At 46.9% G+C, this 17011-nt stretch overlaps 1 protein-coding gene and 1 long non-coding RNA gene across 2 annotated transcripts in view; both read left to right on the top strand.

Moving 5' to 3' along the window:
- The window catches only part of LOC140719867 (uncharacterized), a 331537-nt gene that overhangs the window by 191841 nt on the left and 122685 nt on the right, over window positions 1–17011 (top strand). The gene's annotated exons all lie outside the window — the stretch shown is intronic.
- The window catches only part of LOC140719917 (uncharacterized), a 2376-nt gene continuing 339 nt past the window's right edge, over window positions 14975–17011 (top strand). The window contains exons 1-2 of the long non-coding RNA XR_012097038.1: window positions 14975–15113; window positions 15938–16002. This is a non-coding gene — a long non-coding RNA (uncharacterized lncRNA). The remainder of the gene's footprint in view (window positions 15114–15937; window positions 16003–17011) is intronic.

Genomic DNA, 17011 nt, shown 5'->3' with positions numbered 1-17011 from the left:
TCTGCCACCTAATCTTATGGTCTTATGGTCGAGTGGTCTCTCCACAGCTGCGCAAGAACGGAAGTCGAAAGTGAAGATCGGAAATAGACCGTACCGTCTGATCTGCCGACTCTGCCTAGTTACATCCGCCCTCATCGTGATTGTGGTCGGTCTCTCGATCCATGGTGAGTGAAACGGGCTCCCGGTGGAGTCAGACCCTAAATAATGTCACCCACACGCCCGTCACTGTAACACCGTTTAAAACCCATCACCAATACACGGACACACCGCTAACCGCAATAAAAACACGGCCTTTACCGTAACACAATCAAGACTCGTCCTGACCCCGTCACGCCATTCACCATAACATCAACAATGTTGTTACGGTAGCACGGTCACGACCTTCAACGAGACACGGATACACTCCTGACCGCGACACTGACAGGAACATCGCTATGACACACACGTGGCTGTCACACTGACCGCAACGCACCCCTCACTGTAAGATCGCCATGCCCCTGACGGTAACGCCGATTAAAACCCATCACCACAACACTCACACCCCTAACCGTAATAAAAACACGGTCTTAACCGTAACACAATCAAGACACGTCCTGACACCCATACACCATTCACTATAATATCAGTAGCACTGTCACGGTCACGAACTTCAACTGGACACAAGAACACTCCTAACCGCGACTCTGACACCACCATCTCCGTGACGCACACATGGCAGTCGCACTGACTGCAACGCATACCTCACTGTAACATCGACATTCTCCTGACCGTATCACTGATAAACTCCTCAGGGCCACACCAAAACACACCTCACAGTGACGCCGACACGCTCTTCACCGTGACACTGAGGCACAATACACCGTGACACCTTCACGCTCCTCAACGTGATCCGCTCCGCACCGCACCGTGACAAAGACTCACACGTCACTGTAACACCCCTAACCGAGACGGTATCGCCCCTCAACATACCACCGATGCACCGCTCACTGAGGCAATTATCCACACCTCACCCTGACATAGGCAAACCCCTGAACGTGATACGGACCCCTAAATTCTCAATAACACCGACATAGTCCTCTCCGTGAGACCGACACAGAGTTCAGCGTGACACTCTCACTCACACCGGGGCCATGACATACTTGAGAACAACACACCATGACATAGATACTCCACCCACGGTGAAACGACAAGGCCCCTCTCCCTGACATTTTCTTCGCCTTGACATCGAGATACACTTTACTGTGTCCCGGTATACCTCTCTCCGGGGCAGAGAAACTCCTATCACAGTGACACCGACACGTCCCTCACAGCAACTCGGACATGCCCCGCACGATACTGACGCAGACCCCCATGGTAACAACTAAACCTTCACCGGGACATTGATATACCCCTCAGCGTGACAAAGACACGCCCCTCAAGGTGGCGCCTCTCAATGAGCCACAAGCGCATCCTCTAGATTTTTTTTTGTATTATGAGGACACTCATTTATTGTCATTGAGAAATGCATGCATTAAGAAACGATACAATGTTCCTCCAGAGTGATATCACAAAATTAAAAAAAAAGATAAACCAAAGACACACGGTGACAAAACCACATAATTGTAGCATAAAGTCACAGCAGTGCAAAGCAATACCGTAATTTGATAAAAAACAAAACAGACCACAGGCCACGGGCACGGTTTAGTAAAAAGGTCTCCAGTTCCGATCGACTCCAATAGTCCCGATATCAGGCAGCAAAAGGGAGAAACTCTCCCTGCCATAAACTTCCAGGCACTGCCAACCAATGGCACGAAATTACCCGACGACAGCAGACTCGGAGTCCGTCCGAAAACTTCGAGCCTCCGACCAGCCCCTCCGATACAGACTCCCGAGCGGCATCCTCTGTGGAGCGCCTTCGACCTCGTCCCGGCTGCCGAAACAAGCAAAGCATAGGTCTCAGAGGCCTTCTTCTCCGGTGATTGAAGACCGCACAGTAGCAGCGGCAGTGAAGCGGGCATTTCAATAGTTTCTCCAAATGTTCCTACACGCTCTCACGTCTGTCTCCATCAAATCAGGATTGTGCACGTATCCCTACTTAACAAGTAACAAATATCCATTCTCCAGAGAGGCCGCGCGCGCGGCGTCGCGCCGCCATTTTCTCCTCCTTTACTGTGACACCCTTCACCGTCACACTGACATAAAACTCTCTGTGACCCGTGCGGTAGCGCGATACTGACTCACGTGTCACTGCAAACGCGAAACATCCTTCACCATCTCTCTCAGTATCGCAGATTCGTCAGTCTAAGGTCACCTTGGATCGAAACTACCATGATTTAAACTCAACCCTTCAATCCAAGCTTTTTGCGCTCAACGCTAATCTGTCCGTTCTTGAACGAATGCAGAGCGATCTCCGTCACCAGTTCACTGAGATGGAAACGAAGTACAGATCTGTCAACGAAACCAAGGCTCAAATCTGTGAATTTTTGACCAGCGGAAGAGGTGAGGCATCATCCCCCTCTTTCACCCGCTCCTCATCACAGGGCAGGCATGGAGAGAGGAAGCGTCACTCTGTGCTTGGCATCGGGAGTGTGTGAAGAGATGGTATGGAGAGTGATTCACTCTGTGTTTGTCCCGGTGAGTGTGTGATGGTGCAGCGTGCAGGAAGTTTCACTCTGTCACTGAGTCCAGGAGAGTGTGATGGGACGTTGTGGATGTGGATTCACTCTGTGTCTGACCACGGGATTGTGAGACGTAACATTACAGCCTCACTCTGTGTCTCACTCCGGGAATGTCCGATGGGACAGTATGGATCCAGCTTCACTCTGTGTCTGACAGCGGGATTGTGTTATGAGACAGTGCTCAGAGAGATTCACCCTATGTCTGACCCCTGAAGTTATGGCACCGTGGAAAGAGCGTTTCACTCTGAATCCGGGAGTGTGTGATGGGATCGTGGAGAGAGAGCTTAAGTATGTGTCTGACTCCGGGAGTGAGTGATGGGAGTCTGCAGAGCGGGATTCACTCTGTTTTTGAATCCGAGAGTGTGTGATGGGATCGTGGAGAGACATCTTCAGTCTGTGTCTGATTCCAGGAGTGCGTGATGATACTTAAGGAGGGAGATTCACACTGTGTTGAACACGGTAATGTGTTATGGGACCGTGTGGAGACAGCTTCCCTCTGTGTCTGACACTTTGCTCTGTCCTGTGTCGAGAAGCTGTTGAGAGACAATCACACTCCCTCTGAGTCAGCGGGAGATATTAAAAAGCGAGCAGATTAACGGAGCGGGCGACGGAGTAGGGGAGACAGAGTAGAAAGGCTCTGGCTCGAGAGGCTTGGGCGGGCAGAGACTTGCTGCCAGTGAGGTAAGGCCGGTTAAAATCCTTTAATTAATTTAATTAACTTCGGTGTTGGTAATAAGAGGCACGGTTAGGGCAGTATGTGAGAAGTCAGGAGAGCGCAATTGTCCCTGATGACTACACCTGTAAAAGGTGCAGTCCTGACAAACTGAGTTAGCGAACTGGAACTGGAGCTGGATTATCTTCGGATCATTTGTGAGACAGAGGCAGAAATAGACAGTAGTTTCAGGGAGATAGTTACCCCTAAGAGTCAGGAGACTGGTAGTTGGGTGACTGTCAGGAGAGGGAAGGGGAATAGACAGGAAAAGCAGAGCACCCCTGTGGCCGTTCCCATCAACAATAAGTATACCGTTTTGGATACAGTTGGTGGGGTGAATCTACCAGGGACAAGTTGCAGTGGTCACGTCTCTGGCACCGACTGGACCCTGAGCTCAGAAGAGAAGGAGGGAAAAGCGAAGAGCAGTAGTGTTAGGAGATTCAATAGTTTGAGGGGGTAGATAAATGGTTCTGCGAGAGAGATCGAGAATCTGGGATGGTCTGTTGCCTTCCTGGTGCCAGGGTCCGCGATATCTCGCATCGAGTTCTCAGTATTCTCAAGAGGGAGTGCGAGTAGCCAGATGTCGTGGTCCATGTAGGGACCAATGATGTGGATAGGAAGAAGGAGGAGGTCCTGTAAAGAGAGTTTAGGGAGTTAGGTGCAAATTTGAAGGACAGGACAGGCAGGGTTGGAATCCTAGGATTGCTCCCGTGCCACGTGCTAGTGAGGACAGAAACAGAAAGATAATGCAGCTAAATACCTGGCTAAGGTGCTGGTGCAGGATAATGGGTTTCATGTTTCCGGACAGCTGGCCTTGTTCCAGGGAAGGTGGGACCTTTTCCGACGTGAAGGGTTGCACCTGAACTGGAGGGGGACCAGTATCCTTGCGGGAAGGTTTGCCAGTGCTGCTCCGGGAGGTTTAAACTAGATTTGTAGGGGGTGCGGAACAGAGCGTTAGAGCAGATAGTGAGGTGGAGGATGATAAAGAACTGCAAGTATGAAATGGAGTAAAGCCAGAATTAATATATAAAGAGGCTTTAAGGAAAGAGAAGCAGAATAAAGGGTGTAAAGGTACTAAGGAAGAAAGGGTAAAGTGCGATACTTCAATGCAAGAAGCAATAGAAGCAAAGGTGATGAACTGCGAGCTTGGATACATACATGGAATTATGATGTAGTGGCCATTACAGAGACTTGGCTGACACCAGGGAAGGAATGGATTCTCAATATTCCTGGATTTCAGTGCTTTAAAAGGGATACAGAGGGGGGAAACTGTGACGAGGTGTGGCATTACTGGTCAAGGATACTGTTAGAGTTCTTTGAGGAGGTGACCAGGCATATAGATGATGGTAGTGCAGTGGATGAGATCTGCATGGATTTTAATAAGGCACTTGACAAGTTTCCACACGGTAGGCTTATTCAGAAAGTCAGAAAGCATGGGATCCCAGGATGTTTGGCCAGGGGGAATTCAGAATTGGCTTGCCTGCAGAAAGCAGACGGTCGTAGTGGAGGGGGTACATTCGGATTGGCTGAACGTGACTACTGGTGTCCAACAAGGATCTCTACTTACCGTGATTTTTATTAATGATCTGGATGTGTGCGTCGAAGTGTGGGTTAGGCAGTTTGCAGACGCCACAAAGATTGGTGGTGTTGTGGATAATGCAGAGGATTGTTGAAGGTTGCAGAGAGACATTGATAGGATGCAGGAATGGGCTGAGAAGTGGCAGATGGGGTTCAACCCGGAGAAGTCTGAGGTGGTAAACTTTGGAAGGACAAACTCCAAGGCAGAGTACAAAGTAAAAGGCAGGATACTTGGTAATGTGGAAGAGCAGAGGGCTCAGGGGGTACATCTCCACATAATCCTGAAAGTTGCCTCCCAGGTAGTTAGGGTAGGTAAGAATGCTTAAGGAGTGTTAGTTTTCAGAAGTCGAGGGATGGAGTTTAAGAGTCGCGAGGTAATGATGAAGCTCTATAAAACTCTGGTTAGGCCACACTTGGAGTACTGTGTCCAGTTCCGGTCGCTTAACTATAGGAAGGATGTGGAGCATTGGAAAGGGTACAGAGGAGATTTACCAGTATGCTGCCTGGTTTAGAGAGTATGGGTTATGATCAGAGATTAAGGGAGCTAGGGCTTTACTCTTTGGAGAGAAGGAGGATGAGAGTATACATGATAGAGTTGTGCAAAATATTAAGAGGAATAGACAGAGTGGAGAGCCAGCGCCTCTTCCCCAGGGCATCACTTCTCAGTACAAGAGGACATGGCTTTCAGTTAAGTGGAGGGAAGTTCAAGGGGGATATTATAGGACAGTCTTTCACTCAGAGAGTGGTTGGTGCATGGAATGCACTGCCTGAGTCTGTGGTGGAGGCAAATACACTAAATGACTTTTTTAATTGATTTTTTTTGCCTTTCTACTATTACTACAACAAAATGAAGAATAATACTGTGCAAGATAAACATAAAATAATATAATCCAAATCAATGATTAAAAAAACAAAATAAAATCATGTAAAGTTTGTATTCACAGCCCCCGAACAAGAAAAAAATCTCCAGACCAACCACTGCAAGATGTAAAAAAAATATTAATCGGAGCATTCAAAACCCCAAAACTGTAAATGATAATAAGAACAATAAATAATAATGCCTACTGCCAAAGAGAGAGAAAAAAATCTAAAAGTATGGGACTGAAAAGAAGACTTATTTTAAAGAGGAGTTATGAAAATATTCAAAATGACCCCTCACCTTCTGAATCTTTATATCCGAATTCAGAAGTGAAGAGTGAATTTTATTAAGGTTTAAACAGGATATAATATCATTAAGCCATTGAGCATGCGTGGGTGGGGCAACATTTTTCCACCTAAGAAGAATTAAACGTCTAGCCAAAACCGAAGCAAAAAATACTGTTCGACGGTTAGTCGGACTCAAATGTATATTTGCCTCACCCAAGCTACCAAAAAGAGCAATCAGAGGGTTAGATTCTAAGTGTCAATTAAGAATATGGGATAAGGTTAAGAAAACGTCTCTCCAAAATTTCTCTAGACCAGGGCAGGCTCAATACATATCGATAAGAGAAGCCTAGCCCCCTTTACACTTGTCACAAACAGGACTAATGTTATGGTAAAATCGGGACAATTTAGATTTGGACATGTGAGCCTATGTACAATCTTAAACTGTAAAACAGCAGTGACGAACACAAAGAGAAGTTGAATTAACTGACTTACGAATTGTGTCCAGAACCGCATCAAATAAAACAAAAACATTTCAGTCATGCTCCCAAGCCGTTCTAATTTTATCAAAGGGGGCACGACATTTTTCTCAAGCATCGCAGGGAAATTGGACAATAAAGGATCAATGAAATGTCTAATGTAAAGGTATCTAAAGAAGTGGGCATTAGGTAGATTGAACTTTGCAGAGAATTGTTGGAAAATTTCGAAACGATTATCAATTAAAAGTTCTTAAAATGCCTAATGCCTTTTCTGTACCAATCATGAAATGTTGAATCTTGCTTGGAAGGAAATAAAAGATGATTATGTAAGATAGGACGAGAAAGAGAGAAAGCATGAAGACCATTACATTTTCTAAACTGGGCCCATATTCTCAGAGTATGTCTAATAAGAGGATTAACAATTAGTCTAGGCAAACGACTCGGGAGTGCAGATCCAAGAAGTGCAGAAATAGAGAGAACCTCAGTGCAGTTTAACTCCATTGTCACCCATTTAGGACAATCAGACTGGTTATGAAAAAAGGACCAGAAAGTAAGATAGCGAATATTAGCCGCCCAGAGGTTTAAACGGAAGTTAGGTAAAACCATAAAACCATATTTTTCAGATTTTTTGAGGTAAGCTTTATTAAGTATAGAACGTTTGCCCTTCCATAAATAGGACAAAATAATGAAGTTTAAGGAGTCAAAAAAAGCTTTAGGAATAAAATGGAATTGATTGAAGTAAGCATAAAATTTAGGAAGGATATACATTTAAATAACATTAACACTACCTACCAGAGACATAGATAAGGGTGACCATTGTGACAAACTCTGTTTGTAGAGTTCAGAAGATTAGCACAATTTTCCCGAAAAAGATCCTTGAAATTCCTTGTAACTGTAATACCAAGAAATGTAAATTGATTATTAACTACTTTAAAAGTGAGGTCACGAAATATTAATGTTTGAGATTCTTTATTAATTTGAAAGTGTTCACACGTGTAGATTGAGTTTATAGCCAGAAAGCTGGCTAAAGTGATCGAAAAGTAAAAACATGGGTAAGAAAATGCACACAAATGAAATTCAGGCGACTACGAGATAGGTATATGGAGGAATTTAAGTTGGGGGGTATATATGGGAGGCAGGGTTTAAGGGTCAGGCCAACATTATGGTCCGAAGGGCCTGTACTGTGCTGTACTATTCTATGTTTCATACCTATGTCCATTTGCCACGTGTGCTGAGGAAGTTTCTTTCCGTGTCTCAAAGCTGGATCGTGTGATGGGGCCGTGGAGAGAGGGATTCACACTGTGTCTGACAAAGGCGGTGTGGAGAGAGATTCACTCTGTGGCTCTCCACAAAACCATGTGATGTGACAGTGAGCAGCGTGCAGCCTGAACTCATGATGGACCTTACGAAGAGAGAGCTTCACTCTCTGTCTGACCTCTGTTGGGTATGTTGTAAAAACGTAATGTGTTTGTCCATTGGATTCTGTGAGGGGATACTCATATTCAGTTTCACTACCGGAATTCGTGATAGGAGGGCCTGGAGTGTGTTGGTATCTGGCACCGGAAATGTGTAATGGGGCAGTTTGCAGGGCGCCTCAGTTTGTGTCATACGCCGGGAGTTTATGATGGGACGCTGTTGAGGGAGCTTCACCCCGGGTCTGACCACAGGACTGTGTGATGGAACGGTGTGGAGGGAGATTCACTCTGTGTCTGACCCCGGGAATGTGTTTTGGGAACTTCTCTGCATGTCTGACATCGGGAATATGTGATGGGACAGGGCAGATAAGATTCACTCTTTCTCTGGCCCGGCGAGTCTGAGTGATCGGACGGTTCGCAGAGAACTCCGGTAGTGTGTGTTGGGACGGTGTGGAGGTATCCGTATTCTATACCAACTCCCGGACGTAAGGAGGGAGATTTTCTGTTAATTTTTTTTTGTAATTTCCAAAGCAATCTTGTTCCCAGGACTGAATCAGAAATAAAGAGAGGTGTTATTTCATAAAGACGTTTGAAACATCCTACGATGAAGCGAAGCAGCTTTGTTCAAACTCTGATTCAAATTTTCTTGAAATAAATGCAAGAAAGGAAGATGTATGTGTCAGATCGACTGAAGATATATCCACACCTGAGTGAGGATCCCTCCACACCGCCCCATCACACACTCCCGGGGTCAGACACAAAGTGAATCACCCTCCACACCGTCCCATCACACACTCCCGGGGTCAGACACAGAGTGAATCTCCCTCTACCCCGTCCCATCACACACTCCCGGGGTGAGAATGAAAGTGTTGTTCCGTATGTCTTGCTCGACCTCAATCATTAATGATAGCAATTTAATTTCACAGAATTTTGTTAACAAATCTGTCCGCGAACATGACAGTTCATATTGGTTTGCAAAATGCCAATCCAAGGGAAATTTGGAGTCTTGCTAGTTTTTGAGGAGAGAGTTGGTCATGGGATTGTTACAGGCTCCGAGAAGGGAGTGTGCAGTGGCTTTTGTTTGGGGCTGACCAGGCTGCGGGAACATTGTGTGCAGTGGGATTAGTTTGCGGACTGCCGAGGTCTGTGAGGAGAGTTTAGGCATTGGGAGCATTTTTGGGACAGAGAAAGGTCTGCGGAGAGTGCGTGGGGCAATTGGATTTGCCTGGGGACTGACACAGGTCTGTGGGGAGAAAATACGTCAGTGGGAGGACTTTGGGAACGGACACTGTGGGGAGGGTGTGAGCCAGTGGGTTTACCTTGGGGACTTACTCTGCTCTGTGGTGTGAGAGCGGGAAGTGCGAGGATTTTGGGGACCGACACGGGACTGTGTGAAGAGAGTATGGCAGTGGGTTTACCTTGGGGACTTACACTGCTCTGTGGTGTGAGAGCGGGAATTGCGAGTATTTAGGGGTATAGAAGGGAGGATGGAAGAAAAGGAGAGCTGTAGTTATGGGAGACTCGATAGTTAGAGGTACAGACAGGAGGTTCAGTGGTCGTGACAGAGACTCCCGGATGGTTTGTTGCCTCCCGTGTGCCAGGGTCAGGGATGTCTCTGATCTCGTGCACAGCATTGTGATGTGGGAGGGTGAGCAGCTATATATCATGGTTCTCATCGGTACAAATGACGTAGGAAGAAAGATTGAGGAGGTCCTGAAGAATGAGTATAGAGAGCTTGGTAGCAAGTTAAAATCAGGACCTTGAGTGCAGTTATCTCAGGATTGCTAACTGCGTCACGTGCCCGTGATGCTCTGGAAGATGAGCACCTGGCTGAGGAACTGGAATAAGGAGCAGAATTTCATATTTTTGGATCATTGGGACCTCTTCTGCTGCGGGTGGCACGCACAAGAGTGAGGTGTTAAATCTAAACTACAGGGGTATGCAATATACTTGCAGGGGGCTTTGCCAGCTATTGGGGGGGGAGGGTTAAACGAGATTTGCAGGAGGATGGGAACCTGAATGGCAGAGCAGATAGTGGAGGGGTGGTGAAAATAAATGATGTGAACAGTTCATGCAAATTCCCAAATAGAAGGGTTGTGTGTGGTGGTAATAAGCTTCTGAGGTGTGTCTATTTCAATGCGAGGAGTATTGTTGGGAAGGCTGACGAGCTGAGGGCGTGGATTGACACATGCAATTATGACATTGTAGACATTAGTGAAACTTGGCAACAGGAGTGGCAGGACAGACAGTTTAATATTCCAGAGTTCCGATGTTTCAGACTTGATAGACGCAGAGAGATGAAGGGAGGGGTGATGGCATTGCTGGAGAGGGAAAACTTTACAGCAGTGCTCAGGCAGGACATTAGAGGGCTTGTCTACCAAGGCCATATGGGTGGAGCTGAGCTGAGCTTCCCCACAGGAAAGGTATGACCACATTAATGGGGTTGTATTATAGACCGCCCAATAGTCAGCGAGAACTGGTAGAGCAAATCTACAGAGAGATAGCAGACAACTGCAGGAAACATAAAGTTTTGATCGGAGGGGATTTTAATTTCCCACATATTGATTGGCACTCCCATTCTGTTAAAGGTTTAGACGGGTTAGAGTTTGTAAAATGTGTTCAGGAAAGTTTCCTAAATCAATATGTAAAGGTACCAACTAGAGAGGAAGCAACATTAGTTCTCCCATTTGGAAACAATTTAAGACAAGTGACGGATCACTTTGCGTATAGTGATTATAACGCCGTCAGTTTCAAATTGATCATGGATAAAGACAGATCTCGTCCTCGGGTTGAGGTACTAAACTGGAAAAAGGCCAAATTTGAAGAAATGAGAAAGGATCTAAAGAGCGTGGATTGGGACAGGTTGTTCTCTGGCAGATATGTGATTAGCAAGTGGGAGCACTTCAAAGCAGAAATTTTGAGAGTGTGGTGTAAGTATGTTCCTGTCAGGGTTAAAGGCAAAATGAATAAGAATAAAGAACCTTGGTTTTCGAGGGACATTGGAAATCTGATATAGAAGAAGAGAGCCATCTATGACTGGTCTAGGCAACAAGGAGCAAATAAGGTGCTTGAGGAGTATAAAAAGTGCAAGAAAATACCTAAGAAATAAATCAGGAGGGCTAAAAGAAGACGTGAGGTTGCTTTGGCAGTCAAGTTGAAGGATATTACTTTTAACTACTTGGGGTAAAAGAGGTACGACTGCGCAAGCGCATCAGAGCGCGGAAATTTTAAAAAGGGAAGCGATCTTCAACGTTTTTTTTCGATTCACAGCAAGCAGGCAGCAGGGTTAGTGGCCGTTTTTCGGGAGAAAATCAGAATTTTTTTAACTACTTGGGTTAAAAGAGGCACGACTGCGCAGGCGCGTGAACTCAGAGAGCGGAAGTCTTAAAAAGAACATCGTTATATCCAGCGGGCAGTGTTGGTGCGCGACGTGGAGTGGGAGGGTGCAGAGTGATAGGGCTTTCGCTCAACGGGGTTAGGCGGAAACGGGAAAAGACTTCCTGCGATCGTTATTAATAAATTATATTTAGCAATAACAGTAGCATTAGAGGTATGCATCAGGGATTAGTGTTGTGCTTGGAGTGCCAGATGCGGGGACCCTGGGAGACTCCCAGACTCTGCAAGGATTTCATCTGCACCAGGTGCATTGAGATGATGCTCCTTAAGGACCGTGTTAGGGATCTGGAGCTGCAACTTGATGGCCTTCAGCTAGTTAGGGAAAGTGAGGAGGTGATTGATAATACCTATAGAGAGATAGTGGACGGCACATCTGTGACAGCCCCCTCCCTCACAGAAATCGATATATCGTTTTATATACTGTTGGAGAGGTTGACTTAACAGAGGAAGATCAACGCGAACCGGACTCTGGCAATCTGCCCAGTGCCGTGATCAGAGAGCGAGGAGAAATTCAGTATTTATAGGGGATTCAATAGTGAGAGGAACAGACAGGAGATTCTGCGAGCCGGACATGGATACCCGGATGGTGTGTTACCTCCCTGGTGCCAGGGTACGGGATGTCTCAGATCGGGTCCAGAGTATTCAGAGGAGAGAGGGCGAGCAGCCAGGAGTCTTGATACATTTTGCTACCAAGGGCTTAGACAGAAAAAGAGAGGATGTGCTGAAGGAAGATTCCTGGGAGCTAGGAAGAAAATTGAAAAGCCGGACCTCCAGAGTAATAATCTCAGGATGACTGCCTAATGAAAGTAAGAATAGCAGAATTAAGCAGATGAATGTGTGGCTAAGTTACTGGTGCAGGGGGCAGGGCTTCAAATTCTTGGATCATTGGGATCTGTTTTGGGGGTGGTATGACTTATACAGAAACGATGGGTTACACCTGAACTCAAAGGGTACTAATATCCTGGCGGGATAGTTTCATATAGCTGTTAGGGAGGGTTTAAACTAATTTGGCAAGGGGAAGAAAACCAGCGTGTTAGGGTCGAGCAAGAGGAAAATAGAAATAAGTCAAAGATACTGTGCAGCGAAGATGGCAAGAAGGACAGGCAGGTGAATAGACAGGAGAATTTGCTGTGCGATAGAAATATAGCAGAGTCGGTTACAGATACTGATCTAAATGTACTGTACTTAAATGCACACAGCATTAGAAATAAAGTGAACAACCTTGTTGTACAGCTACCGGTTAAAAGATAAGACATTGTGGCCGTCACCGAGTCATGGCTAAATGATGAGTGTGATTAGGAGCTGAATGTCCAAGGCTACACAGTGTATAGGGAAGATAGGAAGGTAGGTAAAGGGGGTGGCGTGGCCCTGACGGTACACAACTGTATCAAATCACTAGAATGAAGGACTATAGGATCAGAAGGGGTAGAATCCTTATGCGTCGAGATTAGAGATGGCAAGGGTAAAAAGACACTAATAGCCGTTATATACAGGCATCCAAACAGCAACCCGGGTGTGGACAACAAGTTACAGCCGGAAATTGAAAAAAAAAGTGTCAGAAGATAAATGTCAAGATAATTATGGGGGATTTTAATATGAAAGTGGATTGGGAAAGTCAGGAAGGTACTGGGTCTCAGGAGAGGGATTTTGTAGAATTCTTATGGGATGGCTTCTTGGAGCAGCTTGTCCATAAGCTCACCAGAGGATCGGCTGTTTTGGGTTGGGTGCAGTGTAATGAGCCTGAGGTGATTATAAACTAGAGCTAATGGGACCCCTTGGAAGTAGTGATCATAATATGATTGAGTGAAGTATCAAATTTGCCCAGGAGAAGCTGGTATCAGGTGTATCGATATTACAATGGAACAAAGGAAATTACAGTGGCATGAAAGAGGAACTTGCCCAAGTTGTTTGGAAAAGTAAGCTAGATAGAGGCACGGCCGAGCAGAATTAGATGAAATTCTTACAAGAAAAAAAACGAATCTTGAAAGGGTTGGACAGAGTAGATGTGGAAAGGCTGTTTCCCTTGGTGGTTGAGGCCAAGACAAGAGGCCACCGTCGTAGAAATAGAGGGTACCCATTTAAAACAGAGTTGAGGAGAATTTCTTTTAACCAGAGGGTCGTGGATTTGTGGAATTCGTTGCCACATACATCCGTGGATGCCCAATCATTTAAGCTGTTTAAGGAGGAAATTGATAGGTATCTAATTAGTCCGTGTATCAGGTGATATGGGGAAAAAGCCGGAAAATTTAACTAGACAGGAGAATGGTTTAGCTCATGGTGGAGTGGCAGAGCACACTCAGTGAGCCGAATGGCCTATTTCTGCTCTTTTGTCCTGTAATCTTGTGATTCCATCATCTAAATCATTGCTATACAGCATAAACGGAAGCGGTGACAACACCGACTCCTGCGGAACACCACCAGTCACTGGCAGCCGACCAGAAAAGGATCCTGTTTTTCCCACACACATCCCTGAACGTGACACCGACACACCGCTCACTGTGGCACCAAAACACGAGTCACCGTGACGCCGACACCCCGTTCACCATCTCTCTCAGAGTTATCGATCCGTCAGTGTCTGAACCCCTCAAATCAAAAAGTACCAGAGTATTTTGGAAAAATATCAGGATATGGACAGGACCCAGCATCAACGTCAACTGAAACTCCACGAGCTGAACTCAAACCTTAAAACCAGGAAATCCAAGATTCCCGACTGGATCCAAGGACCTGTCTCAGGAATGTTTCGGCCCTCAACAACAACGTCTCCATCCTCATAAGCAAATTGTTTGTCCTCGAAAGCAAGCGCTCCATCCTTGAAAACAAACTGTTGGTCCTGGAAAACATCCTCTCCGTCCTGAGCTCTGATCTCTCTGATCAGCATCAAACGCAAACTGATCTCCGAGGCAAATTCAATGACCTCGAAATGAATTGCAAAGATCTCAACCAAACCAAGACTGAAATCTGACAACTGCTGAGCAGCAGAAATGGTGAGGTAATATTACCAATTTCGCCGCACCTAATCAGAAGACAGAGAGGGAGGGGAGGTTGTAGTCTCTGGCTGTTCTCGGGAATGTGCGCTGAGACGTGCGGCGAGACCGCCACCTAGTGCCCAAATGCTGGCCGTGCGTCAAGGAACGGTGTGGCGGGAAAGACACCTACTGTCTGAACCCGGGAATGCGTTATTGCGACGCCACAGGACGTCACTCTGCGTTCACAGGACGAGCGAAGAAGCTCTAATCCCCAAAATGAGTGACGCAACAGTGTGGAGGGAGCTTCCGCTGTGTCTGACCCCGGCGGTGTGTGATGGGAAGGTGTGGAGGGAGCTTCTCTGTGTCTGACCCCGGAAGTGTGTGACGGGACGGTGTGGAGGGAACTTCACTCTCAGTTTGACCCCGGGAGTGGGTGATAGGAATGTGTGGAGAGAGCTTGACTCTGTGTCTGAAACCGAGAGTGTGCGATGTCCTGGTGTATGTATTTTACAGCTGGTGTGGTTGATGGTGCAGTACACAGGGATCGCTAATTTAAGTCTCACTCCCGGCGGATATAATGGACTAATGGGGGAAGATTCATTGTTCTTTATTCCTGATTTCCAGAGCAAGCGTGTTCAAAGGACTGGATCAGAAATGAAGACAGGTGTTATTTCATATCCACGTTTAAAAGATCTTACGATGAGGCGATGCAATATTGCTCTAACTCTGATTCAAAGCTTCTTGAAATAAATTCAAGAGAGAAAGAGGTATGTGTCAGATACACAGAAGATAAATCCATTCCAGAGTGAATCTCCCTCCACGTCGTCCCATCACACAGACCCGGTGTCAGACACAGAGTGAATCTCGCCCGCACCGTCCCATCACACACTCCCGGGGTCAGACAGTGTATGAATCTCCCTCCACACCGTCCCAGCACACACTCCAGGAATCAGACAGAGAGCGAATCTCCCTCCACACCGTCCCATCACACACTCCCGGGGTCAGACAGAGTATGAATCTCCCTCCACACCCTCCCAGCACACACACCGGGAATCAGACAGAGAGTGAATCTCCCTCCATACCGTCCCATCTCGCACTCCCGGAGTCAGACACAGGGTGAAGTTCCCTCCTTATCGTCCCATCACACAGACCCGGTGTCAGACACAGAGTGAATCTCCCTCCACACCGTCCCATCACACACTCCCGGGGTCAGACACACAGCGAATCTCCATCCACACCGTCCCGTCACACACTCCCGGGATCAGACACAGAATAAATCTCCCTCCACACCGTCCCAGAACACACTCCCGGGGTCAGACACAAAATGACTCTCCCTCCACACCGTCCCATCACACACTCCCGGGATCAGACACAGAGTGAATTTCCCTCCACACCGTACCATCACACACTCCCGGGATCAGACACAGAGTGAATCTCCCTCCACACCTCCCATCTCGCACTCCCGGAGTCAGACACAGGGTGTAGCTCCCTCCACACCGTCCCATAACACACTCCCGGGATCAGACACAGAGTGACGCTCGCTGAACTGTGCTCGATTTCAATAATTAATGATAGCAATTTAATTGCACAGAATTTTGCTAACAGCGCTGTCCGCGATGAAGACATTCCATACTGGATTGCAGCATGCATATCGAGGTGAGACTAGGGGTCATGCAGGTTTTTGGAGAGAGATTGGGCAGTTGGGTTAAAGCTGTGGACAGGCACATGTCTGTGTGGGGACTCGGGTAGGGGGATCTGTAGGGAGCTGCCATAATTCAGTGGTGAGAAGTGAGTCACTGTGGATATTTTGGGGACTAGAACGGGTCAGAGTGGAGAGAGTAAGGTAGTATTTTGGGGCATGATACATCCTGTAGGAAGAGACTGGGCAGTGGGATTAAATTGATGACTGACCCAGACTGTGGGAAGAAGGTGCGGGAGTATTGTGGGGACAGACGCAGGTCTTTGGGGAGAAAATGTGTCTCTGGGACAATTTCGGGACGGTCACTGTTGGGAGGGAATAGGGAACTGCGATTAATTTGGGACTGACACAGGTCTGTGGGATTAGACTGGTCAATGTGATTAGTTTCGGGACCGAGGCGGGCTGTTGGTAGAGAGACGGCAGTCGGATTAATTTGTAGACTGACATGAACTGACAGAGATTTGGAAGTGAGAATGTTTTTGTGACTGACACAGGACTGTCGGGAGATGGATCGTCAGTGGGATCACTTCGGAACTGGCACGGGGCTGATGGGGGAGAGTAGGAAGTATTTTATGGACAGACACGCGGCTTTGAGAGAGAGAGAGAGAGAGAGAGAGAGAGAGAGAGAGAGAGAGAGAGAGAGAGAGAGAGAGAGAGAGAGAGAGAGAGAGAGAGAGAGAGAGAGAGAGAGAGAGAGAGAGAGAGAGAGAGAGAGAGTGTCTGTGTGAGTATTTCGGGGAATGAGACAGGGCTGTGTGAAGAGCGGAGCAGCAGGATTACTTTGGGGACTGACAAGGTTTCATGGGGAGGGAGAGGGGCAGTGGGAGTATCTTAGGGACTGCTCTGGGGCCGTGGGGAGCGGCTGGGGGTCTGGGAGTAATCTGCGGAGTGACGCGGGCCTATGGGGAGAATGTATGATCGTGGGATTATTTTGGGGACAGACACAGCTCTGTGGGTAGAGCTTTG

Source organism: Hemitrygon akajei, unplaced genomic scaffold, assembly GCF_048418815.1.
Source record: "Hemitrygon akajei unplaced genomic scaffold, sHemAka1.3 Scf000033, whole genome shotgun sequence".
Classification (NCBI taxonomy): domain Eukaryota; kingdom Metazoa; phylum Chordata; class Chondrichthyes; order Myliobatiformes; family Dasyatidae; genus Hemitrygon; species Hemitrygon akajei.
This window is presented reverse-complemented; position numbering and strand designations above follow the sequence as displayed.